The sequence below is a fragment of the Narcine bancroftii genome, chromosome 13 (assembly GCF_036971445.1).
Source record: "Narcine bancroftii isolate sNarBan1 chromosome 13, sNarBan1.hap1, whole genome shotgun sequence".
Classification (NCBI taxonomy): Eukaryota; Metazoa; Chordata; class Chondrichthyes; order Torpediniformes; family Narcinidae; genus Narcine; species Narcine bancroftii.
The window spans coordinates 24,257,730-24,273,428 of record NC_091481.1 but is presented as its reverse complement, the minus strand read 5'-3'; the positions used below and the strand labels follow the sequence as shown (position 1 = coordinate 24,273,428).

The 15,699-nt window shown below is 38.2% G+C and overlaps 1 protein-coding gene across 16 annotated transcripts in view; it reads right to left on the bottom strand.

Annotated features, from left to right (window-relative positions):
* Window positions 1-15,699, bottom strand: part of anks1b (ankyrin repeat and sterile alpha motif domain containing 1B) — an 823,124-nt gene that overhangs the window by 422,216 nt on the left and 385,209 nt on the right. The window lies entirely within an intron of this gene.

Genomic DNA, 15,699 nt, shown 5'->3' with positions numbered 1-15,699 from the left:
GAGAATCCCACAGATTCATGGCTCTTTAGGAAAGGCAGCTCCTCCTCATCTAGGAAGGTTAACAATGCAGAACATTTAACATGTTCTTCATGTTAATTGTTAATATACTTACAAGCATTTTGGAAATAAATAGAAGCCTGCCCATTATCACCACATTCACTCTTCGCCTCTTTTTTTTGAAGGTGGATGGGCCTTATTCTTTTAAAACTATTCCCAAAGTGAGCAGCAGTTTCAAATGTGAACAAGGCTCCAATGTGTATGCAGGGTTTGTGAGATCTTGATAGTATTCTAATATTCACCAAGTAAAAATAAATAAAAGTATACTCAGTATATTAGCTGCCTAAACAGTAAGGCAGACTTGTGGAATCCTCAAGTGCACACAACTCCTTCAAAGAGCAGCCGAGGTTATCATCAGGTATTTATTGGGAGGAAGAAAAACATGAAGCTTTCATTAAAACTTTTTGGAATTATTGCCTTAAAGAATCATAGGAGCTAGAATGAATGGAAATGGAAAGCTCAATGTCATTTTCTCAATGTTGCCTTCAGGCAGAAGGTACAATGTCTGAAGTCAGATATTTATAAGTTTAAGAATAGTTTCTTCCCAACAGTTATCAGGCTCTTGAACTGATTACCAACACCTTCACCATACATAACACTATTTCAAGGCCTGTACTATTGACTCAGATTATTTATTTGAACTACAACTAACTGAATACTTATTACTGTTGAATGTTTTCCTTTTCCTCTCATATTATCATGTTTTATTCTCTTCTCTTATTATATTGTTATATTTAATTCTCTTCTTATACATCATGCATTTTATGTACCTGGGAAGCTGCGATAAATGAAACTTTTGTTGCATCAATACATGGTACTTCAGTCAATAAATTTAATGTAATCTTCAACTGGGACTTCAGAATCAGGATTTATTGTCATGAACAAGTCATGAGATTCAATGTTTTGCAACAGCGTCACAGAGCAAACGTTCGTATTATAACCATCTTATGACATTACTGGCAAATAAAATAATATAAAAATAAGAACAATAACAGTGGAGCCAGAGGAGGTGCATAATTTTTCACAGCAGGACAATCTCTGCAGCTTGTGCGATTAGTCAGAAGTTGCAATTTTTCAGCTGATTTCAGTCTGTGTTCATTCAATTCTAGCCTGTATTAGATTCACAGACCCCCTAGGCAGAAACGGGAGTGCAACTGAACTCAGGTGAACCTGAGCACGCACTTCTCTTGTCATTCACAAAGGGCAGTACTGGACTGATGCTTCCTCTGTGTGCAAAAGCCTGCTGTCAGCACTGGAAGGCCATCAATTCATAGGAAGCTCCTAATATCGATAACTTGCTTCAGAAGAGGAACCAAGAGAAAGAGAAGATGAATGACAGGCTGCCAAGTGTGTGGCTGCTGGTTACAATTATTGCTGAGACTTCATGAACTAAAGATGAATTACATACTAAAACTTTTATTTCAAAGACTAAACATTCAGTTTTACAAAAAGGATATGACTATGAGTAAAAAGTGCATTTATTGTTCTATTTACAGGGATACCATGTGGCAGTATAATTTAACATTGGTCACTGATCTGAGATTGGAAACTTTGAACTGTGACAATGTGAACTTGCTGATCAAACTCTCATTGAAATGAATCAACAATATTTATAAAGATCAGCTGCAAAATGATGTTAATGAAGTGTCAAAGAAAGAATTCATCTGAGAGGAATTATCAACCTTTATGGGAAAAATCAATGATACTTGCAATTACTTTATGGATGTAGAAACAAACATCGAGAGAAGCATTAGGGCTCAGCAAGAATTGCAAAATGCTATTTGATGTTATAAACATATGATGAAAAAAGACTAATGAAGTGTAAATTACATTCGACAAATATTTCCTTAAATAAATAATGTTCACTTATTGCCAATAAAGATCTTCATCATTTTTCAGTTTTATATATACCTTTTATATATTTTATGCCAAATGTCATTAGATATGGGGATAGTGCCGGAGGATTGGCGCATTGCGCATGTGGTTCCGTTATTTAAAAAGGGTTCAAGGAGGAAGCCTGGCAACTATCGGCCTGTAAGTTTGACGTCTGTGGTAGGTAAATTAATGGAGAAAATTCTTAGAGATAGTACTTATAAACATCTGGATAGACAGGGTCTGATCAGGAGCACTCAACATGGATTTGTGGGAGGAAGGTCATGTTTGACCAATCTGATTGAATTTTTTGAAGAGGTGACTAGGAATGTGGATGAGGGTAGCGCAGTGGATGTTGTCTATATTGACTTCAGTAAGGCCTTCGATAAGGTACCACATGGAAGGTTAGTTAGGAAGGTGCAGTCTTTAGGTATAAATTTTAAGATAGTCAAATGGATTGAACATTGGCTGAAAGGGAGAGGCCAGAGAGTGGTAGTGGATAATTGCCTGTCAGGTTGGAGGCCGGTGACCAGTGGTGTGCCTCAAGGACCTGTATTGGGCCCATTGTTGTTCGTTATATACATTAATGATCTAGATGATGGGGTGGTGAAATGGATTAGTAAATATGCAGACGATACTAAGATAGGTGGAATAGTGGATAATGAAGAAGGTTTTCAAGGATTGCAGAGGGATTTGAGCTGCTTAGAAAAGTGGGCTGAAAAATGGCAGATGGAATTTAATGCTGATAAGTGTGAGGTGCTTCATTTTGGTAAGAAGAATCAGAATAGGACATACGTGGTAAATGGGAGAGCATTGAGGAATACAGAAGAGCAGAAAGATTTAGGAGTGACGGTACATCGTTCCCTGAAGGTAGAAACTCATGTGAATAGGGTGGTGAAGAAGGCTTTTAGTATGCTGGCCTTTATCAATCATTGCATGGAATATAGGAGTTGGGAGGTGATGTTGAGATTGTATCAGACGTTGGTGCGGCCTAATTTGGAGTTCTGTGTGCAGTTCTGGTCGCCTAATTATAGGAAGGATATAAACAGAGTGGAGAGAGTGCAGAGAAGGTTTACCAGAATGTTACCTGGGTTTAAGCATCTAGAGTATAGGGAGAGATTGGACAGATTAGGTCTTTAGTCTTTGGAGCGTAGAAGGTTGAGAGGGGATTTGATAGAAGTATTTAAGATTATGAAAGGGATAGACAGAGTGGATGTGGATAGACTATTTCCGTTAAGAGGAGGAAAGATTAAAACAAGAGGACATGAGTTAAGAATTAAGGGGCAGAGGTTTAGAGGTAACATAGGGGGAACTTCTTTACTCAGAGAGTGCTAGCCGTGTGGAATGATCTTCCGGGAGAAATAGTGGCGGCGGAGTCAATTGTATTATTTAAGAAAAGGTTGGACAGGTATATGGATGAGAAGAAGATGGAGGGTTATGGGCATTGTGCAGGGAGGTGGGACTAGAAAGGGGTGTTTTGTTCGGTGCGGACTAGAAGGGCCTAATGGCCTGTTTCCGTGCTGTAATTGTTATGCTTGCAAAAGAATTCTAGGTAATAGAATAAATAATTATGGGATTGGAACACATTACATTAAAGTGCAATACCTTGAACAGTGTGGTTTTTCATAACACTGAACTTGCTTGGAACGTATTAATTGTGTTATAGAAAGTTTGCCTTGTGTTACAATAGCTATATCATGCCATAACACAATTTTTTCTCTATCGCAACAGTGACCTCACTTCAGGAGTACTTCCTTGGTTGGAGAGCACAATGTGATGACCCAGATCTATCTGAGGCATTAAATTAATGCAAGTTATTTTCAATTTCTTTTCATTCATGAGCAATCAATGATATGCCAATGGTCATAACTAATGTATGAATGTCTGGATATATTTATACTATGCTTATAACAGCACAGTAATTCTACTCCAACTATCTGTAAGATGCCCAGGAATTCATTCCCAATCAATAACATTAAACACACTGTAGAAAAGCAACAGCTTCTGTACTCTGCATCCATTAAATTCAAAGAAATAAATTTCAAAGATTCCTTTAAAACTACGTACTGGGGAAGAATTCTTAGACATTTATGATTTTGGGGTTTGTTGGTCATAATTTTTGTTCTGTCAACATCTGAACTCATTTTTTCACCAAGGTGTCAGAGGAACTGATTTATTATGATAGCCTTAGCAGTAGCAAAAAAATGTATAATGTCAACTTGGAAAATGGAAGAGAGCCTGAGAATACAGCAATGGTACATGGAAATGAATAAATGTATTCCATTGGAAAAAATAACATATAATTTAAAAAATAAAGTCACATTGTTCAAACAAATTTGGGAACCATACATGGAGAGAGAGCTTGCCATGGACCTCCATACCCTAAAATGATAAGAAGACAAAACTATTTGATTTAGTGAATAAAAATACATCTATTTTTCTGGTTTGTTTTTCCTTTGTGTGAAGACATTGTTTTATGCTTTTATTGTAATGTATATGATGAATAATTATTGGTTTTAGAGGGGGGTGGGAAGGGAGGAAAAAAGGGGGAAAATGCCATTATGTATATTTAATGAGAAACGTTTGTACATATTTTGGTTGTTATGGTTCACAGTGTGAAAAATAAAATATTATAATAATATTCATTAGACAAATATACCATGGGTTGTCCTGTCAAAAAAAGTGTTAGAGGAACTATGGAAAATAGAAAATATTTTCAATTATTTCATTAAAACCCTGTAATGCATTGAAATTGTGATGCTGTCTTAAATGAATTTAAATTTGGGGTCCAGGCTACACAGATAAGGTGGGCAAACTACAAAATTGATGTCACTGTCCTACATTTAGTTAACCTAATGACAATCATTAGACACAGTTGGATAGTTCCACTATGGTACACATATTTTATAAACATCTCATTGGGAATGACTGAAAAATATACATTTTTGATCACTCAAGTGAACGAGTTAACTTGAATATCTCAATGGTTGAATGAATGAAGAACAAATGATCCTGTTTCAGCATTACAAAATATGAAAGCAAAAGACTAAAAAATAATTTACAATCCGTTTTCGGAAACTGACCCTCTCCATGCAATGCAATCAAAACTGCAATAAAAGCTACTCCGATATCATGCAAAATAAAATATTCAAACATGTTCTACAAATCCTAAAGATCTGTCCAAATAAAGCACACTCAGCAAAAAACATGCTGACTGGGAGAAGCCATCTAAATATGATGAGACAAAAAACAAATCTGGAAGATAGAATATAATTAAACAGTAAAGGATAGAAAATGAACAGACTATGGTGTGATTACATTGTGTTACCTTGTGTTACCACTTGCATTTAATGGATAAAAATGTTTTTACTGCCAAAGATTAGTATTTTGAGAGGTAGCACAGTGATATTACCAATTTTAATATATTGGATGACTTATTAAAAACAAATAAAACTAACAAATTGCCTTAGAAATTCAATGGATAATGGAGTATTATTCAGTGAAAATTGACCAGCTGGTGTTAACTGAGCATGGACATTGCTAGGTCACTTAGCATCATTTGGGAAATGTGATTCAACCTTGCCCATTTGATGCAATTTCCACATCAGTTGCACTCAGGATGACATCATTCCCCAATGAAATTCGCCTTTGGAGCGAATTTATCCTGATAAATTATGGTAAAATGCCTTAGGCATGTCCATCATTGGGCACTCCCAAGACAATATGCAATAATTTCACTGTATTGGATAGACTCCCATGCAAGGTAAATCCTATATTTATCTTCTCTCCCTCCCTGCTCCTTATCATGTTCTATATGCCTGAGGCCCAGGCCCTCCAATAGCCCCACATACAATGTCCCAGGAAATTCCAGTGGACCCAAACGAACAAGCAGTCAGCACAACACTGTTACAGCACCAGCAACTTGGCTTCAAATCCGGCTGTTTGTTAAGAGTTTGTACATTCCCCCTGTGTCTATGTAGGTTTCCTCCAAGAGTTCCAGTTTCTTCCCACCGTTCAAAACATACCAGGGTTGTTGGTCATTTGGGTGTAATTGGGCAGCATGGGCCAAAATGACCTGTTAACATGCTGTATGCCTACATTTTTTTTAAAATAACAATGGATGGTGTTACATTTTGATTTGTGCTATTTCAGTTGCGGGCTCCCATCAGCACTTTACCCCAGTATCCTGGTCTAAACTTTCTGAGGCCATAAACACATTTCTCTACCCCAATGTCTGATCAGGCCAGGCAAGTGGTCCAGCTATTTCCTGAAGCTCCTGATGGGAGGCCTCAATCTCCATCAAATCCACCTATTCCCTCCCCTCAACTAACAAATTGCTAACCTGATCTCAGGCCCCAAACTTCTTTTAAAGCACTTCCTATTTCTTACTGCCACCAACTTTCTTCACTCCAGCCATCCAGCAACCTGACTTCTAGCTCCAATCCTTTGTCTCCAGGTTTTGACCTTTGATCCAACCTTCCCCCACTTCACCCACAGACCTAGGCCCAAGGAACAGATATTCCATCTAATCTACAGCACAGAAACAGGCCATCTAGCCTGTGCCAAATTATTTTTTCACCTAATCTGATTGACCTGTACCCAGACAATAGTCCTCCATACCCATTGATGTACCTATCCAAACTTCTCTTAAATTTTGAAATTGAACCCACCACTTCTGCTGGCAGCCCATTCCAGACTCTCACCATCCTTTGAGTGATGTTCACTTTAAACATCCAATCTAATGAAAAAATCCTGGTTGCATTTACCCTATCTACACCCCTCATAAACTGTGTACTGCTATCAAATTTCTCCTCATTCTCTGATGCTCCAGGGAATATACTCCAACCTATTCAACCTTTTCCCTGTAGTTCAGTTTGTCAAGTCCTAGCAGCATACTTGTAAATTTTCTACACACTTTTAATCTTATTGATACATTTCCTGTAATTAGGTGATCAAAACTGCATACAATACTCAAAATTTGGCTCTTTGATGTTTTCTTGAACTTCAACATAACATCCCAACTGTTGTACCTAATACTTTGACTTATGATGGCCAATGTACCAAAAGCTCTCTTTACAAACTTAAAGACCTACAAAGCCACTTACAATGAATTATGTACCTGTGTTCCCAGATCCATCTGTTCCAACGTGCTCTGCAGTGCCCTACTAATTAGTGTACAAGTCTTACCCGGGCCTATCCTGGCAAAATGCAACACCTCACATTTGTCCACATTGAGTTCCATCTGCCATTGTGCAGCCCATTTTTACAGCTGGTCTAGATTGTGCTGCAAACTTTGAAAGTCATCTTCACTGTCCACTACCCTTCCAATCTGAGTTCCATCATAATTTGCTGAATTAATTCAGATTGTTGACAAAAATGACAAACCGTAATAGACACAGCATTGATCCTTTGGGTACACCACTAGTTACAAGCCTCCACCAGTGGGACAATCCTCTGGCTTCACCCCCAATGCCAACATCTAATCTACTGTAGCATCTAATCGACTGTAGAACCTCATCCTGGATACCAAGTGTCTGAACCTTCATAACTAATTTCTCTTGCAGAAAAAATTGCCAAGCTTTTCTTTCACCATTTTTCCGGTTACCTCCTTGAAAAACTCTAGAAGATTGTGGGTTTTTTTTTAAATACAAAAAATGTGCAACACCTTTTCAGTCACACCAGAAGCCTCGAGGCTTAGGTGCTGCTAAATCCTACTACAGATTACCCACAAATGAAATGGCAAACACCAAAATATTACATGGTGCATGGCATTTCTTTGGGTTTCCAATATCCTCTTCTCTTGCTGGGGAAACAAGCAGGGAGAAGGGGTGAGTAATGATGAGTCTCATTGTTTTAGCTCACACCAGGTGACAAGCCTGGAAATGATGGAAGTTGAAAATTGATTTGTAGTTGTTGTTCTTAATAAGAAAACATCAAAGCTCTGCCTCTTTCAGTGAGACAGAGACAAAAATATATTTCAGACAAATAAAGTATTCTGGGCGCACTGCAGCTACACTTATTGATCACACCAAATCATAAAATGTAAGAAAACAACACTTGAAAACACAAGTAAAACATGAAAATTTGTAGACAGTGAAAACATAGAGCTAGAGAAACTCAGTAGGTCAAATTGTCCTTTATATAGCAAAGGTAAAAATTCAGATCCAACGTTTCAGGCTTGAGCCCTTCATCAAGGAATGGAAAAAGTGTCGGCAGGTGTCTGAACAAAAGAGTGGAGGAGGAGGTGTGGTCGCAAAGGCAGATGATAGATAGATAGGGAGGGACAGCAGAGATCAAGGAGAAGAAGGATGGCTAGGTGAATAGAGAGGAAAGGGGGTGAGGAGAAGTGGAAAGGGGAAGAGAAGGGAAAGGGGGAAAGGGTTAGCAGAAACCATAAATGTCCATGATAATGCCATCAAGTTGGAGAGTGCCCAAATGGAAAATCAGTTGTTCAGCGTTCACAAAGATGTTTTGCATCTGACATTGATGGAAAGCTGCCACCACAGGGGGCAGCAAAGACCTGCGAGGTATCATTTTCAGTCATCTTAACCTGACAGCATCAGAGTGGACATACTCCCTCAATCTCTGCCTTGAGCTTGTAATATTACAGTTCTGGGTATTGGAATTCATGATGGAATTTTAGCCGTTACCTAAAATGGAAAGTTGCTCACGATTTGCCTGTGAAACATCAAAGGAAATGAACTGGTTTGGAATGTCAACAATTGCTGCTAATTAATAACATTCTCTTGACAAGAAACCAAAAACATATTATTTAGAGAGCTCTGGCATAATTAGTTTTCTGGTAAGACACATAAATTTATTAAAAATATTAAATTTAGACATACAGCACAGTGTCAAGGCCTTCCAGCTCACGAGCTCGTGCTGCCCAATAACATCCAATTAACCTACAAACCCCGTACATTTTGAATGGCGGGAGAAAAGCTGAGCAGCCGAAGGAAACCCATGCAGATGTAGGGAGAACGTACAAACTCCTTACAGACAGCACCAGATTCAAAACTGCATTGCTGGCAGTGTAACAGGGTTTCACTAACCACTATGTTAACTGTGCTGCCCTCTTCATAACTCTGTAAATAATATTCTCAAATTAAAAGTTCCAGCCACTTTGTACATCAATGGGGACTGTGTGGAAGAGGTCGCTGCTTTCAGGATTCTGGGTGAGAACCTTACTGAATATCTCTCTTGAACTATCAATACCATCACAGTAGTTAAAAAAGCACAATTCCATGCCTTGAGGATTCGTAAAAAGGTCAAACTGCAGGAGAAATTGGTGATGTCCTTTTATCGCTGCGCCATCAAGAGAATGTTATTAATGGCCTACTGCATTCCAACATGGCTTTTCCAATTGCTTGGCAACAGACAAGAGGGACCTTCAGAGAGTTATCAGTACAGCCCAGAGGTTATCAGCTGAACATTTCCATCTTTGGAGGAGTTATACAGATCTTGTTGCCTCAGGAGAGCAGCCAAAATCCTGAAAGATCCTTACTGCCCTGGTCATCAACTGTATGACCTGTTGTCCTCTGGTAGACATTTTAGGTCCATTAAATCATGGGCAAACAGACTTAAAAACAGTTTTTAATCCCAGAGTTATACATGAACTGAATACCACCAAACATTGTTTTATTGTGCTGTTGTCTTTATATTTTATTGTTTGATGTATGTGTGCACCGTTAGGATGTGCATTCAATTTTGTTGCACTTGTGCAATGATGATAAAAGGTTTTCTTATCAGTCCACATCCTGTACTGTTATGAGCCTACAAGGATCCACCAGTCTCTGTGGAAACCATCTATCAATCGTACAGCCATTCCTACCTTTGATTTCCTTTGTTTCAATAGATGATAATGTGCCTTTTCTCTATTTCAAGCTTTTTTTTTTCCAGTGTATAACGCTGCTGAATTTTATGTTGAATATTCACCTTCATTGAGAAACATTAGAGCACAGTAACAAAACAAAACAAGACCAGCAAGTTGAATGACTCAAGTAGGGAGATCTTTCTGGTGTTGTCCACAGTACATGAGTTGATGGCAGAGCCATGGAAATAGGCCTCCACCCTTTCCTGCTTCATCATGGGCAATCATGGAATCTGAACCAATTCAATGGTCTGTGAAGCATGGAAAAATACAAGAGATATTGGCCCTTTCAGCCTACTCCACCATTCAGTGCAACAATTTTTCTTTTTAAAAAAAAGAGATATGGCACTTGCCCTTCTGCCCTATGAGCCCGTGCTATTCAAATACACCATTAATCTACAAACACCATCCATTTTTGGAAGGAAACCAGAGTACCCAGGGGAAACCCACCCAATAACAGAAAGAACATAAAAACTTCCTACAGATAGCGCCAGATTCAAATAACAGATCTCAATACCATATTCTTGTTCTCTTGCATCCCTCAATACATTTTATATTAACTCTTTCTTAAATTCATTCAACAATTTTTCTTTCACAATCATAGAGAATTTTATAGGTCCTTAAATTGCAGCCAAATTTGTAAATGTTTTCTCCACATCTGTGGACCTTTGCTGCACTCTGTTTGCACCATGTTTTCAAAACCTCTCGCAAAGACCACCAACAGTTTCTTTGGATAAACTGTTTGCTTCACCAGCATGTTTGCTTTCAGTGACTGATGTACAAACTGGAAGGTCTGAAATTGTTGAATTTTAAAAAATACTATTGGACGGCCAAGTCGAAGTTCATCAATTCACTCTTTGAGGGAGGTGGAACCCCCTTCTAGGCACAAATTGGACTACACACGGTAGGAGAAAAGATAGCAAGAGAGTTTATATATAAATGGGACACCAAATTGACCCAGAACAAATTAATACCCATAACTCTGGATAATAAGATCCTGTTACTGGAAGGGGATCAGATTATCGAGGATTGTCATGAGCAAGGGCAGCTCACGTCATTCAAACACCTAAGGAGTAAATATGATTTGCCTAATAAAACTTTCTTCTGCTATCTTCAGCTAAGATCTTTCTTGAGGAATAATTTGGGACCCTCTTTGGCCCTACCCATATGCAGTGACATGGAAATTCTAATTTGAAAGGCGAATAAGCATAAGTTTATCTCTACGATGCATCTCCTATTCCAAAGGACCAAAGCTGGGCTTACACAGGTTGAGGGAAAGGTGGGAGTCAGACTTAGGCACAACAATCCACGAGCGGTGCTGTTCATACCTGTGTCAACTGTACCTCACACCACAAAAATTACATAATTGTAAATCAGAAATCTCGGAAATGTGTTTTAGGTGTGGTGTGGAGATTGGAACCTTTATTCATTCAACCTGGCTATGTACAAAGGTAAGATAATTCTGAGAGGACCTGGGGAACATTCTGAAAAATAATTGCAAAGGTAATTTTTCCACAGGGTCCAGAATTGTACCATATGGGAAACATTATGGTCATGAGTTTTAAATTGTCCAGACACCAAATTCAGTTTGTGAAGGTCACCTTGTCAGTAGCCAGGAAGTGTATAGCAGTCACGTAGAAGTTCTACTCCCAACTACGGTAAATATTACATGATGGAATATGGAAATACAGAGTTGTATTCCCCTGGAGAAAATTATGTACAATTTGAGGAAGAAATATGGCCCATTCGATAGGGTGTGGCAACCCTATATCCACCACATTGGTGCGCAAGTGTAATTATACCCCTTTTAGATAAAGTGAATACAACAACAATGCTTGAGTTCAGTGAAGTGGGTCATGATGCAGATGACGTGCTCTCGTATTTTGTTCCTTATCCTTTTATTTTAGATTTCTCTGGGTTCTTCTTTAAGTTTCTTTAAAGGTTTTTGACTTTAACAATATTTTGCTGTTTAATTTATATAATCATTTATTTTTTTTTGTATTGGGTACAGGAAGGAGGGAGAGGAGTAGGGTATAAAATAGTCTCTGTATAATATGTATTGTTTATTTGGATTTATATGCAACAGCACGCAGATTTCTTTGAACAGCAACATTTTCCAAATTAAGAACAGTTTAAATAATACTGTGCCTTGCTGTTTTACCAAGGCAGATACTTCACATGTTAAGCTGTATCTACCATGTATCCAGTGACTTCAAATACATTACCTATTCTTTGATGTCTTATTGGAGGCAATAACATCAGGAGTGCTCCAGGGAACACAGTAGTAATTTTAAAGTGATGAAGTATTTGGTAGCTGCAAACCACCTTGTTTGTACCACTCTGTTAATTTATCTAACACTATCCTCAGTTTCCTCCCTTTCCATAAGAATTTCCTTATTATTCTCTTTAGTTCATTGAAGAATTTCTCTGTTAAGGGAATTGGTAACGATTGAAATAGGTATTGTATCCTTGGGAAGACATTCATTTTAATGCAATTTACCCTCCCTATCAATGTTAGTGGCAATTCTTTCCAATGTTCTAAGTCATCCTGTAATTTCTTCATTAATGGCTGATAATTTAATTTGTAGAGGTGGCTTAAATTATTATCTAATCTAATACCTAGGTATCAGATTGCTTGTGTTTGCCATTTAAATGGTGATTCTTTTTTAAATTCTGTGTAATCCGCATTATTCATTGGCATCGCTTCACTTTTATTTGCATTGACCTTGTACCCTGATATTTCTCCATATTCCTTCAATTTCTTATGTAGTTCTTTTATTGATATTTCTGGTTCTGTAAAGTATACTATGATGTCATCTGCAAATCTTTCTTCTTTCTTTGGCTTGGCTTCGCAGACGAAGATTTATGGAGGGGTAATGTCCACGTCAGCTGCAGGCTCGTTTGTGGCTGACAAGTCCAATGCGGGACAGGCAGACACGGTTGCAGCGGTTTCAGGGGAAAATTGATTGGTTGGGGTTGGGTGTTGGGTTTTTCCTCCTTTGTCTTTTGTCAGTGAGGTGGACTCTGCGGTCTTCTTCAAAGGAGGTTGCTGCCCACCGAACTGTGAGGCGCCAAGATGCACGGTTTGAGGCGATATCAGCCCACTGGCGGTGGTCAATGTGGCAGGCACCAAGAGATTTCTTTAGGCAGTCCTTGTACCTATTCTTTGGTGCACCTCTGTCACGGTGGCCAGTGGAGAGCTCGCCATATAACACGATTTTGGGAAGGCGATGGTCCTCCATTCTGGAGACGTGACCCACCCAGCGCAGCTGGATCTTCAGCAGCGTGGATTCGATCCTGCCGGCCTCTGCCATCTCGAGTACTTCGATGTTAGGGATGAAGTCGCTCCAATGAATGTTGAGGATGGAGCGGAGACAACGCTGGTGGAAGCGTTCTAGGAGCCATAGGTAATGCCGGTAGAGGACCCATGATTCAGAGCTGAACAGGAGTGTGGGTATGACAACGGCTCTGTATACGCTAATCTTTGTGAGGTTTTTCAGTTGGTTGTTTTTCCAGACTCTTTTGTGTAGTCTTCCAAAGGCGCTATTTGCCTTGGCGAGTCTGTTGTCTATCCCCTTGTTGATCCTTGCATCCGATGAAATGGTGCAGCCGAGATAGGTAAACTGGTTGACTGTTTTGAGTTTTGTGTGCCCAATGGAGATGTGGGGGGTGGGGGGGGGGGGGGGCTGGTAGTCATGGAGGGGAGCTGGCTGATGGAGGACCTCAGTTTTATTCAGGCTGACTTCCAGGCCAAACATTTTGGCAGTTTCCGCAAAACAGGACGTCAAGCGCTAAAGAGCTGGCTCTGAATGGGCAACTAAAGCGGCATCGTCTGCAAAGAGTAGTTCATGGACAAGTTGCTCTTGTGTCTTGGTGTGAGCTTGCAGGCGCCTCAGATTTTTCTGCGTCTAAAGCAACAACCACTGTTGGTATCTTATTTCCTTGAACTGCATGGATTAAATTAATGAACTTACAGACATTATCCGCTGTTAAACTTTACTTAATAAATCCAGTTTGATCTTGTCTTACTATTTTTGGTACACTGTTGGCCAATCTGTTTGCTAATAGTTTTGCTGTTATCTTATAATCTGAATTAAGTAGAGATATTGGTCTATATGATGCTGGTGTTAGTGGATCCTTCCCCGTCTATGGTATTACTGTAATTATTGCTGTTTTACATGAATCTGGCAAGTTTTGTGTTTCTTCTATCTGGTTCATTATTTCCAGGAGAGGAGGAATTAATAACTCTTTAAATGTTGTATAGAATTCTATTGAGAGTCCATCCTCTCCAGGCATTTTATTGTTCGGCAGCTTTTTTAATATATCCTGTATTTCCTCTATTTCAAATGGTTTTATCAACTTGTTTTGCTCCTCTTTTTGCAATTTTGGCAGTTCAATTTTACCTAAAAGCACAAAAATTATTATAGAGCAGCACAATTAAGGAATTTATCAGATTTTTATCAGACAAGGGAAAAACCAGATTGGACTAAGATAGAGCTAGATAAAATAGGGGAGAATGTACCAGAACATATACTTTATAAGTGGGATGAAAAACTGGTGCAATAAAAAAGTTCACCAGTACTGCATAATTTAAACATATGGAAGAAGATTCACTTAGAAAGGAAAAAAATAAATTACCAATTACGAAAATTATTATTGACGCAAAATCAACTAATCCCTTTCACAATAGATAACCTTTCCTTTAGAGAATGGGAGAGAAAAGGAATTAAAAGAATAGAAAATTGTATTTTGGGAAATAATTTATTAACATTTGAACAAAAGAAGTACAAATATGAAATAACTCATGATACAATATTTGCATACTGAAAGCCTACTTAAAGGACAAATTGGGAAGAAGACTGAGATTACCAGAAGGAAGCAGCTTTGAATATATGATTACAGACACAATGATAATTAAGAGATTTACAAGAAACATGTACATCAAGCTGCAAGAGAAAGAAAATGATGAAATAAGCTATAAACCCAAACAAAAGTAGGAAAAAGATTTAAACATAAAGATAAAAAATGAAATATGGGAAAAGTTATGCTCTGGAATTAAGAATATAATAAACACGAGGTAACGCATGATACAATATAATTGGTTACACAGGTTATATATCACGCCCCAAAAGTTAAATAAACGGGATCCAACATTATCAGATAGATGTTTTCGCTGAAAGAAGGAAATGGGAACAACAGTACATACAATTTGGGCATGTGAGAAAGTGAAAAAGTTTTAGGAAGATCTAAATCAGGTATTAAATAAAATCACAAAAAGCAACATATCCAGAGATCTTTCTTCTAAGTAATATAAGTAGTAAAGAATTAGGCCTCAAACTGGATGAAGCGCAAAAAAGATTTATGATGATAGCCTTAGCTGTAGCAAAAAAATGTAAAATGTCAACTTGGAAATCAGAAGAGAGCCTGAGAGTACAGCAATGGTACATAGAAATGAATAAATGTATTCCATTGGAAAAAAATGACATAATTTAAAAAAATAAAGTCACATTATTTGAACAAGTTTGGGAACCGTACATGGAACACAACAGAGAGGGCTTGCCTCTGACCACCACCCCCTAAAATGATAAGAAGACAAAATGACTTGATCCAGTGTGCAAAAGTAGAACACACAATTTTCTTGTTTATTTTTATTGTGTGGTGACATTGTTTAATGGTTTTATTGTATTGCATAAGTTGAACCATTAATAGGTTTGGAGGGGGGTGGGAAGGGGGGAGGGAAGATAGGGGGAAAAAAAGGGGAGAAAATATCACTGTGTATATTTAAGAGGGAAATGTTTGTATGTATTTTGATTGATATGGTTCACAGTGTGAAAAATAATTTTTTTTAATAAACTGTAAAAAAAAAGGAAGTATCTGGCAGTGAGCAATTTATCTTCTGA